The sequence below is a fragment of the Harpia harpyja genome, chromosome 4, assembly GCF_026419915.1.
Source record: "Harpia harpyja isolate bHarHar1 chromosome 4, bHarHar1 primary haplotype, whole genome shotgun sequence".
NCBI classification, from domain to species: Eukaryota; Metazoa; Chordata; class Aves; order Accipitriformes; family Accipitridae; genus Harpia; species Harpia harpyja.
The window spans coordinates 67382564-67406285 of record NC_068943.1 but is presented as its reverse complement, the minus strand read 5'-3'; the positions used below and the strand labels follow the sequence as shown (position 1 = coordinate 67406285).

General features: G+C 44.6%; 1 protein-coding gene across 14 annotated transcripts in view; it reads left to right on the top strand.

Moving 5' to 3' along the window:
- The window catches only part of HIVEP2 (HIVEP zinc finger 2), a 143121-nt gene that overhangs the window by 34222 nt on the left and 85177 nt on the right, over positions 1-23722 (top strand). For 13 of the 14 annotated variants that reach the window (XM_052784547.1, XM_052784554.1, XM_052784545.1 and 10 more), the window contains one exon: positions 2337-2442. The gene's annotated coding sequence lies outside the window, so the exon portion shown is untranslated. Of the gene's footprint in view, positions 1-2336; positions 2443-12454; positions 12606-23722 lie in introns of all 14 variants that reach the window. The other variant, XM_052784556.1, reaches the window with a different exon arrangement.

Below are 23722 nucleotides of genomic sequence, written 5' to 3'. Positions count from 1 at the left end.
GATGTATATTCCTTAAAAATTCTAAGTGTACTTTGTAAGTTAAAGCTGTCCACCAAATCTAGATAATGCTTTCGTATTCTTTTGTACCAATGTGTACCTGGGAATGCAGATACCGGGCCATCTTTTGGCATTTCTACAAACGAGGGACTGGTGAGCCCTCTGCGTGCGCCTTCTGGCAGAACTCCCCAGGCAGGTGAGTGGTTTTCACACGTTCGTGCTCTGTTCGTTAGGTCAGAAGCACGGTGAGTTTTGCAGTGTGTCAGCCGTACTGGGAGCGCCCACAGCCAGCCGGTTCGGCTCGCGCCGGGTCCCCAGCCCGCCCGGCGCGTGCAGCCCTGCCAGCCTGCGTTGGCTTCGTCCTCCCTATGTCGGCCAACGTGTGCACTTGCGTACCGGTAGCCCCAAGCTGGATTCACATGCGTCAGGCCTCCCCGAGTTTCCCGGTGAGCCGTCTGTTGCTTGAGCAGTCAGAAGTGGCTGGAAGTGAGGGAAAGGGAAGGAGCCGCTGCTGGGGTTATGGGGTGGAGGCGGGTGAATGAGTGAGGTTGTGACCATATTGCAATGGGGCAGCGTAGGAGCCCCCCCCAGCCCCAGCACAGAGCTAGAGGAGCTGCCTGCCTGCCCGCCCGCCGGCAGGTACGGGGCTGTTCCTGATGAAGGGGAGCGCCGCTGAAATCCTGGTGATGGGGCGCGGCAGGGCACCGCTCCGTCCGTCAGCCAGGGCTGCCTCTGGGTGCTGTTAGCAGTCACTGCTCCGCCATCTTGCTCGCTACTGCTGGATCCCATGCTGTGGCTCAGCAACTCGCCTCAGTGTCTGGCATTTAAGTATGCGAATACTTAAATATATGTCCTCTACTCTTGTGCCGGTTCTGGTTTTTCGTTTTTTTTGTTTTGTTTTGTTTTGGACCATGGAGTATGTTCTTCCTAACTTAATCTTTACAAAGTTTCACGGTTGTTATTGAAGACCAAATACAGAGTATAGGAGACACTTGACTTGCTTAGGTGGCAGCAAATGAAGATGTACGTAGTGCTAGTGGACTGCGTGACGTTGTGGCTGGCCAGTGAAGCATAGTAAAGGCAAGAGCCGAGCCACTTTGGAGGTATGAAGAGTCAAAGCAGCATTAGAGTAATTTAAAAAATGTAAACTGTGGCTAAAATCTAAATCCACCATTTCTTTAAAATTCTTTGTTATTTACCAGACTTCCCCCCTGAAAACCTCTTACCCTAGGATGAGTTGCAGCTTGTAGAGCAGGAGGGAGATCAGCTTCTGTTTGGGGAGGCTTGATTTAAAAAGATAGGACCCCAGCTTTATCTCTGATGTGACTTCTCATCTCTGTGGGTGTGTCTGGGTATATTTCTGAGTATCCTGTAAGTCGTATTATTCACATTTTCAAAATAAAGAGAACCCAATTAATCTGCCTTTTGTATCAATAACTGCATTTTATAGCTTTATCCACAACCTTGTGCATCTCAGGATGAGTCAATACAATTAACAAGCAAGAGTTTCTTAATTCTTGTTTCAAACACTTATTTACGGGCATACACAGTCCAAGTGAGTTTTCTTCATTTAATGCTGTAGACTTTCAGGTTGCCTGAATCTATGTTTGTTTCAATCAGTTGTGATTTTACTATTGGTTTTAGTAAGAAAAAACTTTTCTAGCTCTTAGAGAGTTTGTTTGTTTGCTGCCGTGTGTTTTGTCACTGGAGACAATCAATGCTGCTAGTACAAGCTCATTTTCCATATCTGCATTGGTTACCTACAACATATATAAAAATATTTAAAAACAGACTTACCCATCAAGCGATTTGAAAAGATCGAATGATTATAAACAAGGTGACTGTAGCCACCAATAGGAAAGAAATGACCCTTGTCTTAAGACCCCTTGATCTCAAGAGAACAGTTCACGATGTCCAATGTTGTGTCATCTTCTAAACCAGTGATTTTCAATGTTAAAAAAAAAAAAGAAAAAAAGAAAGGTAGAGCCAAACCAGCAATGCACTGGTAGAAGGAATTACGTGCTTGTCACGGACCCGACAAATGGGAAATCTGAAATTCTGTATCTGTCCGCCAGACAGTTCTAGTTTCTGCATAATAGTTTTCATTGCTTTGAGAGCGTGCCTGAAATCTGGTCTGGAGCAGTGGGCCAAAACAGTTTGGCTACAGCAGGACAATTTTGCTTGCCATTGTGAACAGCAAAATGTTTTCTGTAAGCCTGGGAACAGCACAGACCCTGTTAATGCAGAGGAGGAATATGTGGAAACACACAAATGTATTGGCAGAGCTTGCAAACCTCTGAATATGATGAACTTGCTATCTGGATTTGTTATGTTTTCAGGTGGGACCCTCTTCTGATATGTGATCTACAGCGAGCTAATGTGAATCATACGATGACAATGTTATCACTGCCACATCTCTGGGAACCAGTTATTCATAAGTATACGGTATGTGAACGTCTGCATCTTACATTAACCATTGCTTGTTGGAACAACGCAGAAACAATAACATGAAGGTGCTAAAAGTCATTGAAGTAAATGTTAAGCCACATGTACAATCAATTACACCACGCCATTCCAGCAGATGTTTATCTGCTAGGCCTGGTCTGTATGCAGTATAGTGAACTGTTTTAACTTGAAAATGTATTTATTTACAGATATTGGTAGAAATATTCTACCAATATTTCCTCTGGATGAAGTTATACTAGTGCAGTGATGATATGTAGATATACAGACTATTACTCTCTTCCTCAGGCAGGAGGGGGTAGTAGCAGTAGTCTGAAGGGTTCTGTACTTTAACTGTTTTGCTGCACTTAAAGCAGTACTATTTTTGCATTTAGGAAAGGTCTTTAATTGCTTTTCTCCTTAATTCCATTTTAAATTTCTGGTCAATCTAAATTAGATTAATTTCACACACCAGTGAATCCCTAAAGAAGTGTAAATAAACTCCATTTTACCAAACTCAGCCAGATGATGGCAGTTATTCCCTTGATGTTTAGCTTTACATCACCCACCATCTTTGACCAAGATTTCAATAGGAATTAAATCCATATATTGAGTCTTTTTTCCTCATCCTGTACAAGGAATTTGAGGCTGAGACCCACCTAGTGAAGGGAGGCTATTTAATTTATGGCCTATGAGGCCAAAAATCTAAGGTCACTGATAGCTGGCATGTTTTTCTTCTCTACTGTTCTGGCTTGAAATTGTTAACACACACTCAGGTCCTGTAAAACCACGAGCAAATCGGTTTTATGAGAGTGGTTACATTATTGTTTTATGTTCTGAAGCAGTTTGTAGCACACCACATAACCGTTAATGTGGAGCATCTTCATCTGATTTATGGCCCTCATGCAAGTCCCACTGAAACTGGTGGAAAAACATTTCTTCATGCTGATGGGAGTTGAATTGCACTGCATGTAACACCTGAGACTTTTGTTTAAGTATTGTTCCCTGCATGGAATTTTTTTTACTGATTAGTCACTTTTTAGAGATTAAGTTTTAAAGATATAAGCATAAAACAGAATTACAAGGAAATGGATTGCCAAAATAACCTAAAAGAGGACTCAATTATTGAAAATGCTTGTCTACCTTAAAAAATTATGAAGTGATGAGGACAGATGACTGCTCCAAAAGTACATATCTAGGTTTAATGCACTGTATTTTTATATCTAATTTTGAAGACAGTGTTTGTCAGAAATGTGAATGATTTGCTGCTGCATCAGTGATGTGGGAGAGGGAAAGAAAAATAAAAGTCTTACAGGGAGCAGGGAGAGAAAGGCCAGGCTTCATCGATCAATTTAGTGTGTTTTGGGAGAGCAGTTCACAACCCGGGTGACTTGTGTGCTGATCGGTGAAGAGGTTTCCAAATCTGGCTGGACTCTGGGTCAGTTTGAAGAGAAGCTCCCGCAGGCAACATCTGCCACTGAAGTGAGAGAGCGTTGATCCTGCTTGCACTGGCAGGGCTTTTAGCACACCTGTATAGCCACCCTCAGTAATCCCTGCTGGCCAAATACCATTAACATGACCCTTTGCAGACATTTTCTATTCATTTGTTCAGACGTCTCCTCTATCATCCGTATCCAAGCACCTTTTCAGGAGGGGTATAGGAATAATTATCTGTTGCTCTCGTTTCTTCTGAGTTGGTTAATTTTTAAATGTTCAGAATTGTTTGTTGATATATTTTTTTGTAAATAAGTTGTTTTGGTGTGTGTGCGAGCATTGGTAATGGAAAGCTGGTTTGAAGAAGACGAGTTTTACATTCTGCAGGGGCAGAGGTCTGGAAAGGGCCCAGCAGGCCAGCTGGTCTGCTTTCCTGACATCACAGGTATCTCGTCATAAAAAGCGTGAATGCGTCTTGGTTGACATTTTCACTTTTTTGGTGGAATGCGGCTTTTTGCCAGTGGAGGGGACCTCTCAGAGAGCCAAGGGCAGGTGGCGAGGAGAGGCGGTTGTCAGAGTGGTGGCCGCTTGCCGATCTCCGTGTTCATTGAGCACGAAGAGCAAGCAGCCGTCTCACTGCCATGCTTTTAATGAGCTGTAGAGCAAGGGTTGCTGTGTCTCGCACCTTGTGAGGCTTCTTCTGATACGTGGTAATAACCTTCACAGATTTGCCATCTACCCAAATCAAAATGAAATTTCCTTTAACCGGTGAATGGAGGAGTCAGAAGGAAGTGAATGTTTTCGTGTTTGTTTTTCCTTTTGAGTGTTATTTTGGTTTTCCTCTTTTGCCAGTTCTCATATAGCATTGCAAACATTTCAGGAAACTAATCTGCAGAAGCACAGCTCATAAAAGATCAGCCTGCCAGAGGACGAGGCTCTGCTTATTACAGAAAAGCTTCTGAGGCAGTCACGGCTGAAAAGATTACACACTTCCACAGGAAATTAAATTTGATGTAATATAGTGAAAGAATGACAAAATGGAAAGGGCATATATAACGTATTTGCAATTATTAAGTGGTAGAAAAATGAAAACTTGAGATCCAATAACGTGCACGTAATTTAGATATGGATACAAAATTCCCAATAGTTTTTTTGAAAATTTGGCCTCCCACTTCCCTTTGCCCTCTGCTGATGTTGTTGTCTCAATGTGGAAAATCATTAATGTCTTGTAAAATTATGTCAACTTTTGGGCATGTTAGATTGTGAAGCGTTTAAAACAAGTTTCAGAGCAGTCCTATGGAGTCCAGTTAGCTTGCATTCTTCAGCAGGAGGTGCACATGTGACACGCAGACTGGGAATAAGAGGTGGGAGCTTCCTTCTTTGCTTCGTCCTTCTCCCATGTGGATGTACAGCGCTGACAGAGGGGGAAGCTTTCCCTCCCGTCTGCCCGTGCCCCTTGCCATGGCGTGGCATGGTGCTCGATGACGGGTGGAAGTCCCAGCCCCATCCCAGCTGCTGACCAGAGGCTGCAGACCTGCTGGGGACCATTCAGGTGACACACGTGCTGAAGAGATCTCTTGGTACCGAGGTCCTTGCTGCTCGCCCGAGGCATGGGCAGGTGACGTGTCCCCCCCTTCCTCTCCTCCTCGGGGTCAGCGTAGGTGCCGTGGTGAGCTGGTCTCTCTCCTGGCCAGGTGCTTCATGGCAAAACGCAGGTTTTCTTTCAGAGGGGACAGTAATAACTTGCAACGTTTTAATAATTTTTCCTATAAGATCTGGTTACCTGCAGTTGGAAAGAATAAGCAGGACTCTGGCAGATTTAACTTTATTAACCACCATAAATCCTTTCCCTTTTGACTCTAATCAGTCCCTGGAGTCCTTTTAATGCACTTGACATTGCACTGGCCTTTCATCACAGCACAATATACATTTTCCTGTAACTAGAAAACTGATGGCGAGAGCCTTGTGTAAACCCAAGGTAATGGATGCAGCGACGGGGACGTGTGACTGTCAGATGCTTGCTGCTGGTGAAAGGAGGAGAGGGAGCTTATCCTGCCAGCACGGCTCTTCCCTCAGCGGAGGGAAGGAGAGGGGACCTGAAGGCGCAGGCGCTGCTGGGGTCCAATGTGCACCCACTAGCACCTGGGAATGGGGGACCAGCCACTTCGTGCTGGCCCGGGCAGGCAGGCAGAGAGACAGCGGTGCTTTTGTGTCCGCTGCTGGCAAGCGGGGAGGCGCTGGGGGCCAAACCCTGCTTCAGAAAGACCCTTCGTGAGCAGGGTCCCCAGCCCGCGTCCCCGGGGCAGTGAGGTGCCGGAGCTTGCTGGCAGCCGGCAGGCTGACACAGGAGGAGGTCGCTTGTGGCACAGGGACCGGGCAGACCTGCTCGGACGGAGGTGCTGGGTGAATGGATCTTTTCTGTGCCGGGGACAACGCTAAAAGGAAAGGAGTGTTACCAGGTGGTCGAGGGGCGGGCACCTAAGCAACAAACACCTTCTTCATAAAATAACTACCTGGGTTATTGCTTTTCTGTCCAGCCTGCGCACAAAATCCTCCGGAAAGCAAGAGGGGAATTCCCTGGTCGGTAGTCTGTCTGTGTCTCTGCTGTCCAGGAATTCATGGGATGGAGAAGGCATCCCAAGAATCTGCCCCCGTGTGCAGGGAAGCTAAATTCCCTCTTGTTTTTCCATACACACAAGTCAGCAAGTTTCTTCAGCAAATGCTTTAATTTTGAGCTTAATACTATGCAAATATTTAACTTTGAACAAAAAAACCTCAAGCTGGCTTCAGACCATGGACTGGCTTCCAGCTGTTTCTGCAGGTACAGAGCCAATGTTTACATACACGAATGGTTATTTGTTTATATATTTATTTATTTATTATGGTAATCTTTTTATAATGAACTTGGATATTTGTGTTCCCTGGTTTTTCTTTGAACATAAAAATCTATGTATTTGCAATGTGTGTACAGCCATTTTCAGAAGCTTTGGCAAAAAGCTCAGATCTGCTGAAGATAATAACTGTAGGCTGAATCTTTAGGCGACACAGAGTTGTACTAATTTTTCCCTCTAACTGAAGTGCCTAAAGCTCTGCTCGCCATTGAAATCTCACCAGCCTAAGTTATGAAAAAAAGGTGTGGAAAGATCTGGTGCCTGCTGCAGGAGCTTTATGCTGTAATTTGGTTGTCCGGACAAATGGGTACGAAAGAATATTCAGAAGGATCGTCAAGAGCATTAGCAATAAACATGCTAACTAGGTTTCAAGAATCTGCTTAAATGCTACCCTGATACATAATACTTTGCTGTACCCACATATATTTCATATACATATGCTTTCTCCAGCCCTCATCGCAGCTGCTGCATGCCTGCAAACAGCCTCTTATTAGAAAGGGAAAGTCCATAGTCTTGTGGACCTTCTTTAAGGTGCTCAGCATGTGAGCTATTGACTTCATGAAGACGAGAATAGCTATGTCAAACGTGTTTCATTTGCATGTGGCAAGATAGAAAAAGCAAACTCTGTGTGAAGATGAGCAGACAAGAAAGACACCGAATGCCTTAAATACTAAGGGAGTTAATGCTATGCAGTGATTTTGCTTCTGTTATAGGAAGTGTAAGAACAGTATGCTTCCTCGCGTACATCACCATCTAAACTGCAAAGGTTTCAGTTCCATGGCAACACCAAGAGCCCGATTGTGCTGAAGGTGTGTGTATTAATACATTCAGAGTGAGGGGTTGGGAGTGAGCTGAGGAAAAATAAAACATGCTGAATGTTTCCAATTTATTTATTTATATATAAAGTAAAGCCTTTGTTCTTAGAAAATCAGAACTGACATGAATACACCCGCCATCCCTCCTCCCCCCAATTCCCTCCCATTCTTTTTTACATGTGTTTTTCGCAGGCAAAAAGCAAATGAAGAGGCTGTTTTGTTGGGGTTTTTTTATAAGACTGTAAGTGCAGCAGCACTTGAATGTTGCAAAAAAATGCTATTAATTCCTGAGACTGTTGTATATCCCTGGAGAGAAAGACTTGGGGAGTGGATTGTATTTTTTCCAAGATGTAGTGCTTTACAGAGCAGAGTGAAGCAGTGTTTGGGTGGTTTTATTATTTTTCCTTGATCTTTTTGATCTGCCTTCTTTCTGCCCTTCTCTACATCTACTTCCAGTTTCTCCTACGTCCCCTGGCTGAGGAGCAGGAAACAAGACTGAGCTCTGTTTCCTGACATACAAAGAAATATAAAAGTACAAGGAAACAGCGTATTTTGTTTTGCCAGCCAACTCGGATTCATGGACCCAGACTAGGAAGGCACCTGCTCCCAGACAGGGTGAGGAGTCACCCTCTGGAGCAACTGGGCAGGCAATCGGCCAGGGAATAACCAAGAGCTGATCATTATGTGAATTTTGTTTGATCTGCTTGGTTGGCTGCATGAGGGTAGGATAGAGGATTGTGACAAATGTATTTTGCTCAGGGTGGAGAACTACCTGAGGCTGGTCCCGCCAGCTGTGCTGATGGGTGGATGAATTGCAGATTTCCAAGTTTTAAAGCTAGGCTGGGTGGTGGGGGAGCCTCCAGATGTTGGTATTTCTGAGGCTAACAGTAGTGCTAATCTGGCATGGTAAAGCTGACAGAAACTAGCAAATTAAACTGGATTTGCAGCTGCTTTGCATTGCTAAAACAGGCAAAGCAGCCAGAACATATCAGTGGATCTGGCCAATAGATTTCAGTGAGGTTTCTCTGTTTAACTGGGGAGAGAATATAGCTCTGCAGTTGGAAGTTGGTCAACCACTCTCCTGCTGCTGTGCCAGGAGGAATAAAATTTGTCTCTCTCTTATCTGTATCCTTTTCTTTTTTTTTTCCAACTAGCAACAGGAGTATTTTTTTTTTCTTAAAAACAAGGCTTGCTTTCATTAAAGTCAGAACCCTGTCTTTGAGATTCTACTTGGGGGAAATTTGTCCCTGTTCAGGAGACCAGTGCAACATGCATAAATCTTTTCTAAGGGAATAAATAGAATTGAAATGATTAAATGATCCTGTCTTGGCATTCTGCAAAGGGGTGGATTTCACCCTCAAGGCAGCAGAACTGCAAAGTAAGAAGGTGTCATTTTTAAACAGCCACTTTCTGAGGGAGAGCAGCACTGGTAAGCCTGAGCCACTTGCTAATGCTGCATTTGACACTCTCCCAAATTTGTTGTTGTTGTTGTGGCTTTTAGTTTCTGCACAGCACCCCAAAACAAAAAAAGAGACGTAGCTCATTAAATACTAGCATATGCTTCCCAAATTATGTGGCACCTTAATTTGCCTGACTTTTGACAAAGGGACTGTGCATACAACCCTGAATGAAGAGGAGGAATCACTCCAGCCAGCAGTGTAGTAAGGGAGGTGAAGGATTCCTGTGTAGGTGTCCCGACCTGGTGTAACCCTCCAAACAGGCTAGCTGCTGTTTGCAAGCACCTCCCCAGTGGATCAACTCATTCAACTTGGCAGGAAGGATGAAGAGAAAGCAAGCACCAAGAGGAACATCAAAGAAAGAAGAAAAGGAGGAGAGAAATCAAGGACAGGAAGAGTGAGGAAACAGAGCAAAGGCAGATGGGCAAGCAGAGAAACAACAGGGGGCTGGGAAGAGCACAACACAGGAAAGAGATGATGTTCTGGTGCCTATGAGGGAAAAGTTGTTTTTCAGATGTAATGTAGACAAAAAAAAAAAAAAGAGCAAGAAAATTAAAATACGTGACGTGGGAGAGGATATCAGAGTGATGCGAGAGGAGAATTCGGATTGACATGAACAGAAAAAATGCAGAGCACGCACGGATTAATTTCATATACTGGTCCAGCCAATTTTAAATAGTAGCTGCTAAGTTTGTAGCATCAAGAGCTTGTGACATTCTCCATGTGGAGGTTTTGGGGGCTGGTGGGGAGCAGTGGTGCCGTATCAGGAGGCTCCTGCAGGCACAAGAGTGGGTGGTTGGAGGCAGATCTCTTCTGTGCACCTTGGCTGGAAGCCTAAAGCCAGTATGAATATCCCTGAGGAAAATTGCCCATCCTGCATTTGAAGATGGGCAGTCAGAAAAAACGTGTCCAGTTCTCTCTGGAGGTATCTGAGGAAGGGCTGTTGCCATGCAAGCAGGGATAAGGGCTCTTTCTAGATCCCTCTACTTCCACTTGTTCAAGTTATCTAGGATACCAGAAATAAACAGCTGAATGGAAATTTTAGTTCTGGCTATGAAAAGAAGCTTTTGAATGAATTCTACATCAAGTAATGAATGTCTTCTTTCCTCCTCCTCTCCACCTACCTTGTTCCTAAACATTAACATTTCATGTCACTTGAGCTAAGTTCAGTGTCAGACTCACCAGATCCTGCTGAAAAATACACCCCTCTTCTGTGGCAAGCTGGAGAAGATGAAAGGCTTGTGGCGTTTTTCCTTCTCAATCTCTGCTCTGCTGGGAGAAGCAGCTAAGGCTGTGTGAAGCTGTCTCCTTCCCACTCTCCTAAACTTCGCTCCTAAAAATGCTTCTCCCTCAGCGGCTTTGCTGCTTCTCTGAAGGAGGCACAGCTTGGCCCACTTAGTGCCATCGTTTGCTAGGGTAAGTTTTCTCAGATTGTGGTGACTTTCATTGTGATAGGAGGCTGAAGAAGATTGCCGTGGAATAAGTCATGGGTGCCGCTAGCTGTGCCATTTAAAAATCATTACTTAAGCATGAAAGAGAAGGAAAGGATCAGGAGTTACGAGGTTTAAACCCTGCCTGAAGCCCCAAACCTCCAAATAATTTCTGCCATTTCTGCTTCCTGTTTGCTAAACACTTGGGCTGAGCTCCAACTTTGCTACAGAACCGCAAAGGTGAGAAATACCCTTTCTCTGAAATAGGCTGTTTTGTGGGCAGCGGTACCAGGATGTGTTCTCCCATGGCCCTTTCCCCCCCAGGACTTCTCACCCACCACCTTTATGTTGCTGCCAGCAGGCAGGAGGCTGCAGGCTGCCCGGCCGGGCTGAGGCTCTGCACCCCTGCTCGCTACCAGGGTGGCTGTGCAACACCCGAGGGCTGAGCTCGGGGCGTCGGTCTGGCTTTCCTCCTCAGAGCCAGCTACCAATTTTCTCGAGACTTGTGAGAATGTAATGACTGACATTTAGTGAAATTCGTTGTCCAGGAGAGAAGATACGAGTGTCTGCAGAGGGGGAGAAATGTGTATTCAAATAGTGGGTTTGTTGTACGAGAAGGGGAATGGTTCTCACTGGGCAGTCGTGTCTGAAATACTCTGCAGTATGTGGTATTATTTACGATAAAGATGAATGCCTTTATGGTAAAAGCATGGGGACCTGAGCTTACCTGGATACCTTACTAATTTTTCCTGCTATAGAGAAAGCAAGAGGTGAAAAGGCACAAGAAGGAAATGTTAGTGAAAACAGACCTTTTGACAGTGAGTGCAGTCTCACCGCCTTTGGTGGAGTGAGTAGGGACGTTCCTGTATCACACTGTAGTTATGCAGAGATGTGCTGATACTTGCTTATTTTGATGAGTGCTGAAAAACAGAAGCAAAAAATTGAATGTGACTTTGGGGTGCTATAATACAAGGCTGAATCACCCAAAATCAAAGCCAGTTCAAGGTGGAAATACGATGGCTGATGTTTGTGTAACCCCAAACCTCTCAACCTGTACCTGAATTTACTTCTCAGATAGTTAGAGAAAAATGACCCTTCCCACAGATGCCGTGTGAGCAGGGCAGCCATTTCTGCACGACAGGAGGGGTTTTTTTCCCTTCCCTCGTGTTAGTGTCCAGTCCAGCAATTAGGAATCAGATTTAAACCTCAGTGTTTGTTTCAGGCCCTGTGAGTCTTTAATTCTTTTCCAGCACAAAACAATTATTTTTGATAGACATGCTAGTTGTTTGTTAATTTGTTTATAATCAGTTTTCCAAGAGGTTGCTTTGATGTGGGAGGAACTGAATTCTTTGGGTGGAAATGCTCACTGCTGACTCTCTTCTTAGTCATTAAGAGATGTTTTTCGCATTAAGGCGCCTTTACTTTTAAGGGAAAATGTCAAGCATCTTCTAATACCAGACATACAAAATGTGTGGTTGCCTAAACAGAAACCGTTTGCCAAGCTGCAGCACGTGAGGGCAGGAACGGCCAAGACCAGCCCAAGCCTTCGCCAGCCTCCCAGCGAGAGGCCAAGCAGCCCCCCCGTCCCTTCTGGCTGCTCTGCTGCTGCAGCCGCCTGCACCAGCCCCCAGGACCCGAGACCCCATGGATGCTGGTTCCAGCTACCGACCTACATCCCTGCCGATATGCCTCCATGCTAAAAGATGTCACTGTTCTTTTCCAAAAAGAACGTGTCTTTTTTTTTTTTTCAATTCCCTTGCCACCTTTTTGTATTTTCCAACTGCAGCTCTTTTAAGGCTCCCTGCCTCTGCAGTTCTTGCCTTTGTATAGGTTATTTTTGGAAACTGGGGAACCAGGAGGAGGGATGAAATTTAGGGGAGTTAACTGCAGTGGAAGTAGAAGGCTCTTTCCCTTGGCATGCTCTTTCTTCCTTCTGCTTTCTTCTTGTGACCTCCGTGGTCCGACCCCTGTCTCATCACTCATTCCAGGGCAAGCCGTAGCCGATGCTCTTTGTGCCCAGCGAGCGACTTCTCCCCACGCAGAAGCATGCCAGTTCACAAGCTGTGCTCGTCACTTCCTCCCTGCAGCGGCCATCGTTTCTCTTCTGCTTTTCTGGGTCAGCCAGTTGGCCAAAAAGTGGTAGGTGGTCGAGCAGAGTTTTGAGAGCTGTGAAATACTGGTAGCGCTTGGGAGGTTATGTGCCTTAGGGTAAATTGTATGCAGAGAAGAATGTGTTTCCTTCGTTATTTCCTCAGTGAGGCAGCCCCATCAAAGTGGTTGGCTTTTTCTTGAAATGTTGGTATGTTTTTACATCAGAAGTGTTACAAGCTGATTGCCAAACTTTGCAAGAAAAAACAAATGTTTTGGAAGACTGGGGACTAGCGACTGAAACCTGACCTGGTGGGGAGACTGGGAGCTCACCTTTTGGCTCTGGGGCATGCGGCAGGCGGTGGTGAGCCTGGACCCCCAAACATCTGAGCTCTTCTGCATGGGGGCAATCACTTCACATCTTTTGTTTTGAACGCAAAAATGTAAGGAGAAATTTTCTATGAAGGAGCACCCAAGGACTTTCTTTTTTCTGTGTAGGTTTTCTAAAATCACTAGCACATAGGAAGACCATACAGTAGGTCAGGCTGCCCTTTTGATAACTGAGACAGTATTCAGATAATTGAGATGCCTGTGATTGCCCGTGAAAATTTTCTGATGTTTACACTGCTGTCAGGTATTGAAGTCACACCATAATATTTATTGTGGGATCTTGCAATGGATTTTAAAATAGATCGATATCACAGCACAAAGTGGGAATTTTCCTCATTTTTTCTGCGGTTATGAAAATGCCTAAATAGCAGTATAGTGCAGTAAATGTTAAACATTAAAAGCTGGTTTTGTGTGTACTGATAAGAGTAGATTGGTAGAGGAGGAAGTAACTTGAGTTTGGTTGGTAAAGCTGATAGGAGGATGGTAGAAATCAAAGTGGGAGATGATTGCAGACTCAAAGCAGTAACATGCTGTCTTTGAAGGATGGGTTTGGGTCAGCGACATAACAAGAAGTGATAATGAGGAGGACTTTAACCCTAAATTAAAAAAAAAAAAAAAAAAGGAGGCAGATGATTCTATACAAGAAGCTGCACAACTGATGCAAAAAGTCAGCCAAAGATAGAATGAAATCAACAGGACATGAAGTACTCTCTTAAAATACATAGAAACGGAGGGGTTTTTACTACCGTGCTATGGCAGAGATCAATTAAGCTGTGCAGAATGGTTATGCAAAATGTTCGCTGTAGGGAAATCACCGCTTTCCGTAGATTCTAGGAAGGAGTGCTGGCACGCCGCCGGCAGTGATTTATTTTCACCCAGCCCTGGTGCTTGTGGCTGGCACTCAATGAAATCTTCCAGGGTAAATTATTTATTTAATTAAGAATGGCCACAGTTGCACTGAGAGACTGGCAGCACAGCAGCAGGAAGTCTGTTAGAGATTAAGTCCAACTTCTTACAGATAGGCTGCTTATGTATACTATAAATAATTAAAATCGTAAATAAGTGTATGTTGGCACTTTTGTTTAAGCTTATTAACAACAGTTCATAATATCAAATGCGGTGTATGTACTGCCATGCGTTGTAGTCCTCTAATTTCTTGATTACCTAACCCAGAGGCTTGTGCAGCAAGCTAAAACATCAGCTGGTTGCTAACTGAACTTTTGAACTTTTCGTAAGAAAAGGAGATGTCAGTAAGAGACGAGTCAAATTTATGAGTGCATAAGCATGAGCAACCCAAAACCTTTCATTTTGGTAGGCATTCCCATAACAGTGAAGAGAGAAATCCCCCTCTTCTTATGCCAAGTAGGCAAGGTAGTGCTTTCTTCTTAGTTCAATATATTCCAGTTATAGCTGGTGGTTTGAGGGAGTCCCAGAAAGACAGGAATTTGAATATAACTAACAAGAGAAACTGTCATTTGAGGAGAAATCCCTGTAGAGATTTCATATTGTTATCTGTGTTGGTTTAAAAAAAAAAAAAAGTGAAGCACCGTGATTTGGTAGTTGTGCTTTTATCAATAAATTTGGTTTTTGAAGAAAACATTCTGAGTTTGATCCTTGCTTTCTTTCCTTGATTGTTGAGTAAGAAGAAAAAATCTCGCAAGACGAAAAGAAGCCACCTTTTTTAGAGAAAACCACTCATGGTTCTAACCTGTATAGTTTGGCCAAATGGACAAACATTTTGAAAAATATCAGAAATGGACAGTTTTGAAACATCAGACATACTTGGTTTTGGGCAGGCCTAATAAGCAAATCAACACAGAGCTAATGTCACCTTCCGGGGGGAAGTTCCCCTTTCGGTGGGCGCTGGTGGTGGGGGCCAGCAGGCGGGCTGCCAGCAGCCGAGGTGGGGCTTTCTCCTTTGCATGGGGTGGTTTGGACTTTCCTCTCCTCCCCCTGCGCTTCCTCCCCGGTCCTGCTGGCTGCCTGATGGTTCTTGCCAAAGCTATCGGCAGCAGTGTCCGGAACACGCCTCGACTTTGAGAGGTCAGCTTTTCTCTCCACAGCCAGGGCTCTCCAGCGCTGCCAAAACTTGGAATGAGTGGGCAGTTGGGATCTGAGAAAGGGTTTCCCACTGTCCTGGCTATGGTTTCACGTGCCGGAGGGGCTGCTCCTGCTACCTGTCCTCTGTGGCTGCTTGCCTGAGCCCACGCTTGGCTGGTTTGGGCAGCTGCACACAGGCAGCGAGCTGTTAGGTAGCCAGGGGTTTCTGATGGGTTTGCACCTTGGATTGGCTCCCCGTGGGCACAGGCAAACTAGAGCTGGCAGGAGCACACGGCTGGTGTGGGGGAGAGGAAGCGAAGTGGCATCTCCCCCTCTGGGGTGGCAGCTCGCCATTGCATTGACCTTGCCAGAGCATGAAGCTGCATCCTCAACATGCAGATCAGATCTTGTACGTGCAAGGTTGTTCACACTTGAATACTATGTTTTGTTATCACGGTAATCAGGAATGGATGCTGAGAAGATGATGGTGAAGGACAGCAGTGTTTCCTGTTCTGCCCTTTTCCACTACCCACTTTTGGTGACCCCAAGTCACTCTCTGTTCCCCTTTCTAGATGGAGTTAGAAATGGGTGTCCATTCAGAATTGGGTTTTTATTTTAATCAAAGATCGTGCAGATTTGCAGTCAAACTTCAAACTGAGATGAATATGATTTCAGAATAGTTTGCAGTCATTGTTTTTACTTTTTGCAAAGAAATAAAAGGCTTTACGGTATCTCCTAGGTACTCCTAGTTACTGTACACTGGAATCATAGAACCACAGAATGGTTTGGGTTGGAAGGTTCCTTCAAAGTTCATCTAGTCCAACTCCCTGCTGTGGGCAGGGACATCTTTCACTAGATGAGGTTGCTCAAAGCCCCATCCAACCTGGCCTTGCACACTTCCAATGATGGGGCATCCACAGCTTCTCTGGGCAACTTGTTCCTGTGTCTTACCACCTTAATTGTAAAAAACTTCTTCCTTATGTCCAATCTAAACCTACCCTCTTTCAGTTCAAAACTGTTGCCCCTTGTCCTGTCACTACAGATCTTGGTCAAAAGTCTCTCTCCATCTTTCTTACAAACCCCCGTTATATATTGAAAGGCCGCAATGAGGTCTCCCTGGAGCCTTCTCTTCTCCAGGCTGAACAACCCCAACTCTTTCAGCTTCTCTCCATAGGAGGGACATTCCATCCCTCTGATCATTTTTGTGGCTCTTCTCTGGACCCACTCCAACAGGTCCGTGTTTGTCTTGTGCTGGGGACCCCAGAACTGGATGCAGTAGTCCAGGTGGGGTCTCACAAGAGCAGAGTAGAGGGGGAGAATCGCCTCCCTTGACCTGCTGATCACGCTTCTTTTGATGCAGCCCAGGGTATGGTTGGCTTTCTGGGCTGCAAGTGCACATTGCCAGCTCATATCCAATTTTTTATCTACCAAAATCCCCCAGTCCTTCTCCGCAGGGCTGCTCTCAATCCATTCATCCCCCAGCCTGTACTGATACTGGGGATTGCCCTGACCCATGTGCAGGACCTTGCACTTGGCCTTGTTGAATTTCACAAGGTTCACATTGACCCACTTCTCAAGCCTGCCAAGGTCCCTCTGGATGGCATCCCTTCCCTTAAGTGTGTCAGCTGCATCACTCTGGTATCATCCACAAACTTGCTGAGGGTGCACTCAATCCCACTATGTCATTAATAAAGATATTGAACAGTATCAGTCCCAGTATGACCCCGAGAGACACCCCTTGATACTGATCTCCATTTGGACGTTGAGCTGTTAACTGCAACTCTCTGGATGCAGCCATCCAGCCAATTCCCTATCCATTGAATACTCCATCCATCAAATCCGTATCTCTTCTATGTAGAGAGACAGGGATGTTATGTGAGACTGTGTCAAAGACCTTACAGAAGTCAAGATGGATGACATCAGTTTCTCTTCCATTATCTGCCACGCAGTCACTGTAGAATAATATATAGAATAAACCTGGCATGTTTTGATGGTTCACTTTATTTGGTCCCTTCACGTCAAGTGGCATACATATGATGTGAACAGACTGCTGAGACTACTATTATTTTCCATCACCATATTCTAAAAATACTGTTAAAGAATTTTGGTAAAGAATAGATCTCAAAAGTATTTTTAATTAATATATTGGAATAGGAAAGTACACTTTCCTCAACTTACAGTTACTCATCTGTAAATGGGCTAGTTATTTAACAGACCCAAATGGAGTATGGTGAAACGAAGAACCCTCAACCTTTTGCTGCAGCTGCAGAAGAGGCTATTGCTATCAAATGCTAGTTTCTCATTTCAACAAAACCTGGTTCCAGGTGCTCAGGCAATGGCTTTCCTTAGTTTCATGGTTTGATTTGCTTTAAAACTTTGGCATAAACCCTGTAATTTACCGTTAACTATGCTCCCAAATGTAACCAGTTTAGACTATGTAATAGGTAGTGATAATTTGAAATTTAACTTACTTGTTAACTTGTTTATGTTTAACTTGTTTCCAAAAATCAAAATACTGATTTTCATGTTAAATATCTAAAATAAGCACAACTCCCACCACCACCATCCATTGTTACCCGTCTTACATTTCTTCAGGGATGTTTGCATGCAAAGGGATGTATCAGGTTCCTACTTCCAAATAGAGAAAAATCATTATGTAGTCTCAGAAGCCTCTACTTTTACAATATTTCATTTTTGCTTTTCAGTTATAATCAATATTACCTGTTTTGCCAATGCTAGCATTGGGAGAAGAGCCCTAAGAGATTGATGTGCAGGCAGAATGGGAATAGCGTGACTATTTTTATGTTTCTGACATCAGTGTCCTGGTTTATCTAATGTTGTATGACACAGTGACTAAATGCTCCATAGTATTCCATCCCCAGTGAGCCAAACATCTTTTCCAGTATTGCCCCTTGTTTCAAAAGTTGTAGAAGCTTTTATAAAATAATTTGCTAATTTGGGGTGTTCTCTTACTGTCCATCTGGAAAGCTAATAGTGTCTTTACTTTTCATAAACAATATTCCTACACCACATTAATGTATATTCCTAGTTGGATTCTCATGGGTCAGTGAGAGATAATTCATCGGCTTCCTACTTCAAATATGGCATTTTTAAAACTATCATGAAGCATTGTTACAACAGGACACCTCTACACTCTTTTATTTAGATGGGTACATTTAGTTACCATCATGACTCCTGTTCTGTCCTTTGCCTGTTTTCATTGTTTTTCCTCTGTATTGAAAAGCAATATATTTTTACTACTGGGAACAGTAAAAGCTGCTCCTGCCAGATCCTCATTTTTCCACATCTCCTTTTACTCTGTAGATGCCACCTTCACCACCCATCTGTCACATTCCCACATCTGTACCTATTCTGTACAAGGGTTTGCTGGGTTCCTTTATGTTTCAAGAAAACAGGCTTTTGAAAAGTCTGTTGGCTTCCAGAGGTAGTTGCACAAACCAGCCTTGTGCTAGGTCTCCTGTATGAGAACTGTCAGAACCGACAGCTGGTTGTAAAAAAAGGAAAGTGAACTATGCCAAAAATTTCACGTTCCAAATGGAGCAAAATGCCTGTTTTACATGAACAAAGGGTTTTGACTATTCCTTGTTCAGACAGCCCCTTGGTCTTTTAATGACATAGAGATTTGGATTGCATCCCCTTAATGAGTGTTGACCGAGTCTGTGGTGTCCTTTTCCTGGGGGTGTGTGTGAAAGTAACGTTAGCTGTAATGTGCTAGAGAAGCGGAGCTCCAGGACCTTTCCAAAATGCCTGGCCACTGTGATTAACCCGTTCTGTGTTTCAACAGGCAAATGGTATGTGGGAAGTTAACTTTCCAAGCACAGCTGGATGTTGCAGGAGCAGGCTGGTGCTTCCCAAACATTTGAGCAGTTACCGCTTTACAGCTGCTGTTCAGACACAGACATGAGAGAGTGTATGCTGCAGCTTTCTTTTTCCCAATCAAGGTATAAACAGACCTTTTGAGTATTACGAATGCAGCCCTAAAGGTTAGTCAATCTCACGGTATTTATGTTGAGCTTCAGATCCTGGTCTCCCTTCTACGTTTACCTTGATTAACAGTTGATATGGTGCTACGGACATCTCTGTGGCTTTAAATGCACGGAGACAGCCAGTTCCAGCCAGCCTCTGCCTCATGTGGCTGGGCAAGGAGGAAGAGAACAGAGCTTTAACCTGGGTTTCCACACAGCCTCCCCACCTCTCACGTCCTCTGAGTGGCTGGTGGGCGCTGGTGTAACTCCAAACAGACGGACCTGCTGTTGGAGCTGCCAAAGAGCTGTCCTGGCAGCCCGCGCTCGGCAGGCACCTTGTACCGCTCCTCCCTCGGTGCTGGGGCTGGGGACACCATGGGCACGGCGTCTCCTGGGGCAGCTCTCCCTTGGCGGGGGTTTCCCTCCAGCCGGCAGATCTGTTCGGGATTTAGACACCGTTTCCTTCGCCTCACCTGTCATACTAGAGGTGGTGTCCAGAGTACGCATTAGCATCCCCGCCTCGCGGCTCTTACAGCTTTGAGGATGCGGCAGTGCTCTGGCCACGTCCCCACAGCAGCCACGCAGCGGTGCGGTGATGGGGCCGCGCACCGCAGTCGTACCCGATACAGCCCCCGTGGAGAGGGGCTGGAGGGAGAGGGGAGGGGAGCATAGTGGGCAGGACGGGGTGCGTGTCCCTTCGACAGGCGTTAGAGCGGAGGAAGAGGCGAGCTCGCTCCGCTTGCTCAGGCTTGGGTGATGGCAAAAGGGAGGTCCCGGGCTGCGAGTTGTGAAACTGTCTGATCCATCGCTGACTAACGTTAAAACACGAATTCCAGAATGTGTGGCAAAATGTAATATATGGTTTATAAGCTGTTTAAAGGCTCCTGACGAAGGGGAGGATTATAATAGTCACTTCTGAAGGGGTGAGAGGCTTGGTGTGTTTGATGTGAAACATTGCAGGTTGTATTTTCCCATGGGATTTGCCAACTTCCTACAAAGTACATTTAGTACGTCACAGGTTCTTGGTGATGTGGTGTTGTACACATTTACACCTCTCCTATTTTTCATGACACTTGCGTTATTGTAAGAGCTCCTACAACTGAGAACACTAGGGGATTTGAACGTTTTGTCTACCACATCTTCTGTAGGAAGGGAATTGTTTTATTCCAGGGTGTTGCATTGAGTGGGCACCAGCGAAAGACCCGGGAATGAGAGGAGGAGGAAAGAGAGACTGGTGCTAGGTGTCTGCAGCAAATTGGTTAGGAAAATCAGCTAGAGGGCACCAATGAATATTTCTTCTTAGGGCTGTTAAATTAGGCCATGTGGCCTGCCAGCATATAGATGCATGAGAGAAACGTGATGGCTTTGCGAAACAGTTGTGCTAAAAATAATTTTCGGTGTTATTTTTAATAATGCTATCACAGATGAAGAAAGTGAGGTAGAAGTTTGTAGCCTGGGACATTTCTTTCTCCTGCTTTACAGGGTAAATACTATAAATCCTTGAGTGTTTGTTTGGCTAGGTAATGCGTTCCAAAAGTATGTCAATGAAGTAGGCATCAGAGTCATAAAATACTTTCCTATATTTAGATTTTAAATATGCACTAGAAAGTCATTAACTTTTAGACTCCCAAGCACCAAAATTGCTTCTGAAAAGGGGGCTTGGATGTTAAAATCAGTTAATTAAAAAAATAAAGATTTTAATATTGCCAGAAATGCAGAGTCAGTGTTTCACCATCAGCAGTGTTAGTAGGCTCAGTTATATCCTAGTAAGTTTGGTTGCTGTGAGGGCATGAGGAAGATCCTGAAACTGTTGAAGGTGGCAGGAGCATTGTGGGATTACCAGTTGACTGGTTAATTTAGAGGATTATGTTTTTAACTTGATATTAATGCCAAAATAAATCCAGTTGCACAGAATCATAGAGTAATTCAGGCTAGAAGGGATCTCTGGGGGGGTCATCTTTCTAGCCCCTGCTCAAAGCAGGTCCATGGTACATGGTCTTGCATGTCGTTGATAATTTACCTTTACGTGGTTTTGATTTGTGCAAGAAAGATTAGCTATTCAGGTCTTTTTTTGAGTACTAGAGAGGCAAATGCCAAAGAGGGGTAAAAATGAAGCCAAAAGTATTTTACAAAGAAGTTGATCCAGATAGTGTTGAAGCATCAGCAAAATATCCCACACCATTTCACATACGTTGATTTTTTTTTTTTTTAGAACAAACATTGCTTTTAGGTAGCACAAGGGACTTAGTTTGAGCATTTGTGAATTAATTTTAAATTGTTCTTTTCATTGCTGTCTAATATACAGGAGGAATTGGGAAATAGTAAGAGCAAAGGCTGAAGAGCATTTTATAGCCAGTGGTTCTGTTTAGACTTAATCCCTATAATGCAGTGTTAAAATTTACAAAACAGCTTGTAATTGCAGTAGCTTATTTAAACCAGCTATTTGTGGTTATGTCTGCTGAGGAAACTTAAACTTCAACGTTCCCCAGCCATCTAATAGCAGCAAATTGACTGCGGGTCTCTTGTAAGAATATCTAAATGTAGGCTGTTGAATAATCCCTTTGGGGGCCCTGTAACTATTTTTGTGCCTGGATATGCGTCATCAGTGGGTATTTTCTCTGGTGACTAGCTTACATCAGTAGGTCTCCTACCATGCACTCTATCAGTGAGTGACTTATGATTGATGGGAGTCACGGCTGCTGTTTAGCTTTTATCTGTGACCTCCAATAATGGACAACAGGAATTTCCAGGCTGTTAAATTCCTTGAATGACTGAAGACACAGGATGGCTCTGCTGATAAATGCAGGTAGTACCCAGATACCGGGTGTTCACCGGGGGCCGAGGCGGGGAGGAAGGAGAGGGGGGTTCCTCGGCTGCAAGGCGGTGAATCCGGCTGCGATGCGTAGCCGAAAGGTATGCTTCCCCGGACGCCGGGGAAGCGGCTGTGCCGGAGGATGGCCGAGTGACTGCGATGCTCTGACTAACTCTTCCGAGCTCTCCAGCCATACGTGTCCGCCGGTGGTAGTGGCGTTTCAATGTGTTTAACTGGTGGATCTTTAGGGCAGCTCGTCAGTCTGTTTTATCCCAGGGAGACACGCAGTTTGCAGCTCTGTGAAGGGAAGTGCTGTGGAATTTCAGCTGCAGCCCGGTTGTTTCCTTAACCCTTTTTGTTACTGCCCACGAGCAGCGAGCGGATTTATTTGAGTGCTTAACCCAGGTGCTATCTGGGCTAAATCTGAAGGTGCAGTAGGCTACATGATTTTAAGGTTAAGTTGCACCTGCCACAGTGACCCACTGGGGATGTGGTCGTAGTTCATTTCCTGGTGTTCAGTACCTCATTTTACAAAAATAAGGACTGCAGATACTGAGTTATCCCCTCTTTCTCCTTCCACTCTGCCTTTCTGTCAGAAGCTGACGTGCGAAATGGGGCTGCAAGACAGCTATGAGATTTTCGTGAGTGTTACCTGTGATGAATTTAGCAGCTTGAGTCAGCCCTACGGTGTGGCACTTTGTCGTTTCTTCTTCTTTCCCCGTTCTTCCCATCTCTCCCAGGCTCAGTCCCTTTGATACAGCTGTGCTAGGAAACAGGAGATCAGCTCTCCGTGAACTCAAGCTCAGAAGTCTCTCAAGCCCTTCTCCTGGCAACCGAGGAGTAAAAATGACAGACATGAATGCTCTCGGTCTGACTGATGATTAAAAAAAGTCCTTAATGCTGTTTATCGCGTGGCATTGTTTGGCTGAGGGAGGATAGCAGCTGGATCTGAATTCCTCCTCACCACTTCTTCCTGTTGGCAGGTGGCCCTTTGCTCAGGCTGGGCTTGCAAACTCTCGCACGGGTCTTACTTATTTGAGTGCCTGCTATTGTTTTTGACTCAGGTGACAGCAGGCTGGGTTTTGTGCAGGATTTTGAGCCTTGAAAACTTTCAGAGGGAAAACAGAAGCTTCGTTTTAACTCGCCTGTGTGTCTCCTCCTCCGCATGTACTAGCCCAGAGGTCGTAGTTAATGAATGAAACCAGGCTTCCTGCAGGAGCCAGTTAACCCACGTCTGTGCGTTTGTTGACACAGTGCTTACATAAAGCTGCTTTCGGCAGCAGTGCATGTGCTGTTGTAGTGTGGATGCCCTCGCTCCGAGGGATACAGGTTATGTATACCTTTCCATTCCTTGCAGACAGGTGCCTGGTACAACACACGCACTGGGTCTGAAGCAAGTTTCCTCATCTGCTCTCTGGCTAGTTGAGTGCTGGTTAAGAACTGCATTCGACAGAAGTAGTAGGAAGAGAAGCGGCAATTAAAGAGGCTTGGAAGACCAAGGGAGAGGAGGGAATGAAAAGGTTTTCATTGAACTGTGATTTAAGAGTATACCCTTCCTTTGTTTTTATATCTTTTTTTTTTCCAGTGACTTCAATAAGACTTTGTGATTCATGACAATCTGGTTATATAATTCAAAATCTGTAAAAGGTTAAGCACAAAAAGCTTGATGAATCTTGAGTCATTTGCATTAAAATTCAGTGAATTTTCTTGGGGTACTGTGCTTAGAATGTAAAGCTTGCTAATTGGTTGATGTTGCTATATGTATTATTTGCCACAGCTTTCTAGGAATCATTATGCCCAGCTACACGTTAATATCTTTTGGCTAATATTGACCTCCTTTCCCCCCATTTTTAGGGGGATTGTATTTTAGGGTAGTGGTAGTATTTTAGGGTAGCTTTTTTTCAGTGTTTGTGCAAAAGCTTAGCATCACCAACTTTCGA